General features: G+C 42.7%; 1 pseudogene; it reads left to right on the top strand.

The window, feature by feature from the left end:
- The first annotated feature begins 5,364 nt into the window (after positions 1 to 5,364).
- LOC147364317 (large ribosomal subunit protein uL23 pseudogene) lies at positions 5,365 to 5,835 on the top strand (annotated as a pseudogene).
- The last annotated feature ends 469 nt before the right edge of the window (positions 5,836 to 6,304 follow it).

The raw sequence follows: 6,304 nt of genomic DNA, 5'->3' as shown, positions 1-6,304 counted from the left end.
AGTGCCAAAGAATGCTCAAACTACCGCACAATTGCACTCATCTCACACGCTAGTGAAGTAATGCTCAAAATTCTCCAAGCCAGGCTTCAGCAATACGTGAACTGTGAACTTCCTGATGTTCAAGCTGGTTTTAGAAAAGGCAGAGGAACCAGAGATCAAATTGCCAACATCCGCTGGATCATGGAAAAAGCAAGAGAGTTCCAGAAAAACATCTATTTCTGCTTTATTGACTATGCCAAAGCCTTTGACTGTGTGGATCACAATAAACTGTGGAAAATTTTGAAAGAGATGGGAATACCAGACCACCTGACCTGCCTCTTGAGAAATCTGTATGCAGGTCAGGAAGCAACAGTTAGAAGTGGACATGGAACAACAGACTGGTTCCAAACAGGAAAAGGAGTATGTCAAGGCTGTATATTGTCACCCTGCTTATTTAACTTGTATGCAGAGTACATCATGAGAAACGCTGGACTAGAAGAAGCACAAGCTGGAATCAGGATTGCTGGGAGAAATGTCAATAACCTCAGATATGCAGATGACACCACCCTTATGGCAGAAAGTGAAGAGGAACTCAAAAGCCTCTTGATGAAAGTGAAAGAGGAGAATGAAAAAGTTGGCTTAAAGCTCCACATTCAGAAAACGAAGATCATGGCATCCAGTCCCATCACTTCATGGGAAATAGATGGAGAAACAGTGGAAACAGTGTCAGACTTTATTTTTTGGGGGGCTCCAAAATCACTGCAGATGGTGACTACAGCCATGAAATTAAAAGACGCTTACTCCTTGGAAGAAAAGTTATGACCAACCTAGATAGCATATTGAAAAGCAAAGACATTACTTTGCCAACAAAGGTCCGTCTAGTCAAGGCTATGGTTTTTCCTGTGGTCATGTATGGATGTGAGAGTTGGACTGTGAAGAAGGCTGAGCGCTGAAGAATTGATGCTTTTGAACTGTGGTGTTGGAGAAGACTCTTGAGAGTCCCTTGGACTGCAAGGAGGTCCAACCAGTCCATTCTGAAGGAGATCAGCCCTGGGATTTCTTTGGAAGGAATGATGCTAAAGCTGAAACTCCAGTACTTTGGCCACCTTATGCGAAGAGTTGACTCATTGGAAAAGACCCTGATGCTGGGAGGGACTGGGGGCAGGAGGAGAAGGGGACGACAGAGGATGAGATGGCTGGATGGTATCACTGACTCCATGGATGTGAGTCTGGGTGAACTCCGGGAGTTGGTGATGGACAGGGAGGCCTGGCATGCTGTGATTCATGGGGTCGCAAAGAGTTGGACATGATTGAGCAACTGAACTGAACTGAAGGAATGGAAGCTAATCCACAGAGAAAGAGAGTAGTGATTGCCTGAGGACAAATAAATGGATTACAAAAAGATATAAGGAAAGACCTTCCACCAGCAAGATGACAATTTGTTGAAGGCTCAGATGAAAGTTAGCATTTTTTAGCAATAAAGTATTTTAAATTGAAAAAAGATATAAGGAAACTCTGGGAGATTATGGATGTATTATTCATTAACTTGATTATGGTTTCATAAATGTGTACATGTTAAAACTTATAACATTATATACTTTAAATATATACAGTGTATGTTACCTCTTAATTACTTCAATAAAACTGTTTAAAAAGATCAGAGAATAGAGTGAGCCAAAATAAATGTAATACCTATTAAAAAAATAATAGCCAACATTGATTGAACATTTTGGACTTTCCTGGTGGCTCAGACGGTAAAGCATCTGCCTGCAATGTGGGAGACCCAGGTTCAATCCCTAAGTTGGGAAGATCTCCTGGAGAAGGAAAGGGCAACCCACTCCAGTATTCTTGCCTGGAAAATCCCATGGACGGACGAACCTGGTGGGCTATAGTCCATGGGGTCACAAAGAGTCGGACATGACTGAGCGATTTCATTTTCACTTTTCATTGAACATTTTAGAATGGTAAACATTATGCTAATTGAGTTACTAGTTCCCAGTAACTTTTTAAGGGAGGCAGTATTATTTCCATTAAGTAACTCACTCAGATTACATAAACCAGGAGATGCTAAGTCAGAACTCAAACCCTTGATTTCACTGCTGCTGCTGCTAAGTCGCTTCAGTCGTGTCCGACTCTGTGCGACCCCATAGACTGCAGCTCACCAGGCTCCCCCGTCCATGGGATTTTCCAGGCAAGAGTACTGGAGTGGGGTGCCATTGCCTTCTCTACTTGACTTCACTACCTACAATCATACCCTCTGGATACCATGATTCCAAGAGGCCTTCAAGGAATTTGCAGCCCAGGGGTGAGGCAGATGGGCTTCCCAGGTGGCTCAGTGGTAAAGAATCCACCTGCCAATGCAGGAGACGCAGGTTCAATCCCTGGGTTGGAAAGATTCCCCTGAAGGAGGAAATGGCAACCCACTCCAGTATTCCTACCTGGAGTATTCCATGGATAGAGGAGCCTGGCAGGCTATAGTCCATGAGGTCAGAGTTAGACATGACTGAGTGACTAAGCACGCACTCACGGAGAGACAGATGCCACCACAGATACCATCTCCCAACTACAGCAGAGTCACTGACGGGGAAAAAAAGAGAAATTTTAGGAAAGCTGAAACTAAGCTCTTCCAAGGTTCCAAGCCAGACCACTGGCCCAATAACATGGGCAAGGCTCTAGATACAGAGTCCTGGTGCTTCTGTAGGGCCACTGGAGAAGGGAGGGGCTGGTGGGAAAGGATGGGAAGCCTCTATGTAGACCAAAGGAGACTGGACCATACACAATTAGTTCAGGCAGGGCTCCTTCAGTTCTGCCCAAGTTAATTGGAAGCAACTGATCAAACATGGCCTTTTCCCATTTCAGGAATATGAAGATAGGTTTTTAATTGAAAGACCTAAGATTAGAACCTTGGGCGAATCCTTTCATTGCTTAGTATTCCCACTGCCTCATCTCTAAGGTGGGGAAGTTGAACTAGGTATTGCTGTGGTTCCCTCTAGGTCTCCTGTGCTCTGTCCCAGCCTGTTATTATGGTTTACCCAGAGTATGAAGGCTTTGCTGGCCATCCAGGAAGTGTCTAGTAGGGTAACTTTACTTCTCTCAGCAGCTCTGCTGACTACAGGGAAAGGTACTGAGATCTCAAAGCAGCATCATTAAATGACTAAAAAGGAAAATCATTAACTATGGATGCCTTTATATTAATAGTTACTTTTCTGATTAAATAATAGAGGTTAATCATAGACATTTAAGGAAATACAGACTGTGAGGAAAGAGTTAACTCAGCAGGTCTGGTTGCCTACTCACTACCTGTATTTAAGGGACCCGTGATTAACCCTTACCCAACCACTGGGAATGTGGCCTTAGAGTGTTCTTTCTGTTAGTGATTGATGGGTGTGTTATATACACCTGGAGCAATGGACCATATCATTACCTGCTTGTCAGGTTGCTTTGCACAAACATAAAAATTGACGGTCTGCACCTGGTTTCATTGTTAGGGTCCTGAGTTTGCCTTGTCATGGTTGGTTGCATAACAGGATATACCTATGTGACCAGCTCCCATAAAAACTTTGGACTCTGAGATTCATAAGGCTTCTAGTGGCAAAGCCAGTTCACAGATGAGTCCATAGTCAACAGTGAGAGAAAGAGTACTCCTGTGTGACCTCAGACAAGGACATTGGAAACCTGGGTTGACTCTCTCTGGATCCCATTAATACATATCTTCCTCCTGATGCTTTTGCTCTGAACCTTTGCTATCATAAATCTCAGTGAGTATAACCTGCTACTAGGTCTCATGGGTCCTTCTGATGAATCACTGAAGGAAGCACAATATATATACATATATATACATATATGTATATGTATATTGTATATAAATATATATACAATATATATACATATATGTATATGTATATTGTATATAAATATATATACAATATATATACATATATATATTATATATATAAATCAAAATCCCTCCACCTAAATATAACCATTGGGCTAACTTTAAAAACAGGTCTTACCAGTCAGAATGGCCATCATCAAAAAATCTACAAATTCTGGAGAGGGTGTGGAGAAAAGGGAATCCTCTTGCACTGTTGAGGGAATGTACACTGACACAGCCACTATGGAGAACAGTATGGGCATTCCTTAAAAACTAGAATTAAGACTACCATATGACTCAGCAATCCCACTAACTGGGCATAAACCCTGAGAAAACCATAATTGGAAAAGACACTTGTACCTCAGTGTTCATGGCAGCACTGTTTACAATAGCTAGGACATGGAGGCAACCTAGATGTCCATCGACAGATGAATGGATAAAGAGGCTGTGTACATATATACAATGGAACATTACTCAGCCATAAAAAGGAACACATTTGAGTCAGTTTCAATGAGGTGGATGAACTACAGACTGTTATACAGAGTGAAGTAAATCAGAAAGAGAAAAACAAATATACATTAAGAATATATATGGAATCTATAAAAATGGTACTGATGAACCTCTTTGCAGGGCAGCAAGAGAAATGCTGCAGATGGTGGCTGCAGCCATGAAATTAAAAGACGCTTGCTCCTTGGAAGAAAAGCTATGACCAACTTAGATAGCATATTAAAAAGCAGAGATGTGACTTTGCCAACAAAGGTCCGTCTAGTCAAAGCTATGGTTTCTCCAGTAGTTGTGTATGGATGTGAGAGTTGGACTATAAAGAAAGCTGAGCACAGGAGAATTGGATGCTTTTGAACTGTGGTATTGGTGAAGACTCTTGAGAGTCTTGTACTGCAAGGAGATCAAACCAGTCAATCCTAAAGGAAATCAGTCCTGTATATTCATTGAAAGGACTGATGCTGAAGCTGAAACTCCAATACTTTGGCCACTGGATGTGCAGAACTGACCCACTGGAAAAGACCTTGATGCTGGAAAAGGTTGAAGGCAGGAGGAGAAGGGGACAACAGAGGATGAGATGGTTGGATGGCATCACCAACTCGGACGGACATGAGTTTGAGCAAGCTCTGGGAGTTGGTGATGGACAGGGAAGCCTGGCATGCTGCAGTCCCTGGGGTTGCAAAGAGTCAGACATGACTGAGTGACTGAACTGAACTGAATAGAGATGCAGACATAGAGAACAGACTTGTGGAGACAGTGGGTGAAGTAGAGGGTGGGATGAGTTGAGAGAGTAGCTGGTGGGAATTTGCTATATGATGCAGTGAGCTCAAACTCAGGGCTCTGTGACAACCGAGAGGGGTGGGAGGTGGGAGAGAGGTTCAAAATGTAAGGGACATATGTACACCTATGGCTGATTCATGTTGATGTATGTCAGAAATCAACACAACATTGTAAAGCAATTATCCTCCAATTAAAAAAAAAACAAATAAACAGATCTTGACTGCTCGAAGATGGCGCTGAGGGCAAGGAAGCAAGCCCCTGCTGCTCCAAAGCCGAAGCCAAAGCAAAGGCTTCGAAGGCTAAGAAAGCAGTGTTGAAAGGTGCCCACAGCCACACACAAAAAAGATCTGGACATAACTCACCTTCCTAAGGCCCAAAACACTGCAGCTCAGGAGACAGCCCAAATATCCTTGGAAGAGCGCCCCTAGGAGAAACAAGCTTGACCACTATGTCATCAAGTTCCCCCTCACCACCAAATCAGCTGTGAAGGAAACAGAAGACAGCAGCTCACTGGTGTTCACTGTGGATGTCAAGGCCAACAGGCACCACATGAAACAGGATGTGAAGAAGCTCTACGACACTGACATCGGTGTCAACACCAAGGTCAACACCTTGGTCAGGCCTAATGGGGAGAAGAAGGCATGCGTTTGACTGGCTCCTGTGGTGCTTTGGATGTTGCCTGCAAAATTGGGATCATCTAAGCTGAGTCCAGCTGGCTAATTCCAAGTATAAAAGTTTCACTATTAAGAAAAAAATAACAGATTTTGACCAATTAAATAATCTTGTGAAAGTTTTTCTAAATTGTCAGAAGGCAAACAACTGTTGATTGATGATAAGTTGTATGATGAAGATTAAATTTTATGGAAGCCTCATATTAAGGACTTTAAAGAATAATTTTGCTGTTTCAAATACTTATCAAGATTTATTGAACTTACTTTAGTGACATAATAATGGTTTAATCTTCCCTGGTGGCTCAGACAGTAAACAATCTGACTGCAGTGTAGGAGACCTGGGTTCGATCCCTTGGAGAAGAAAACGGCAATCCACTCCAGTACTTTTGCTTGGAGAATTCCATGGATGGAGGAGTCTGGAGGGTACAGGCATGAGGTTGCAAAGAATCAGACACGACTGAGCCACTAACGCTTTTACTTTTCAAACTCCACATTATTC

This window comes from Bos grunniens, chromosome 10 (assembly GCF_055505025.1).
Source record: "Bos grunniens cultivar Pamir isolate PY7600 chromosome 10, Bosgru_T2T1.0, whole genome shotgun sequence".
In the NCBI taxonomy this organism is placed as follows: Eukaryota; Metazoa; Chordata; class Mammalia; order Artiodactyla; family Bovidae; genus Bos; species Bos grunniens.
Note: the sequence above shows the minus strand (reverse complement) of the source record. Positions and strands in the feature narration are given on the sequence as shown.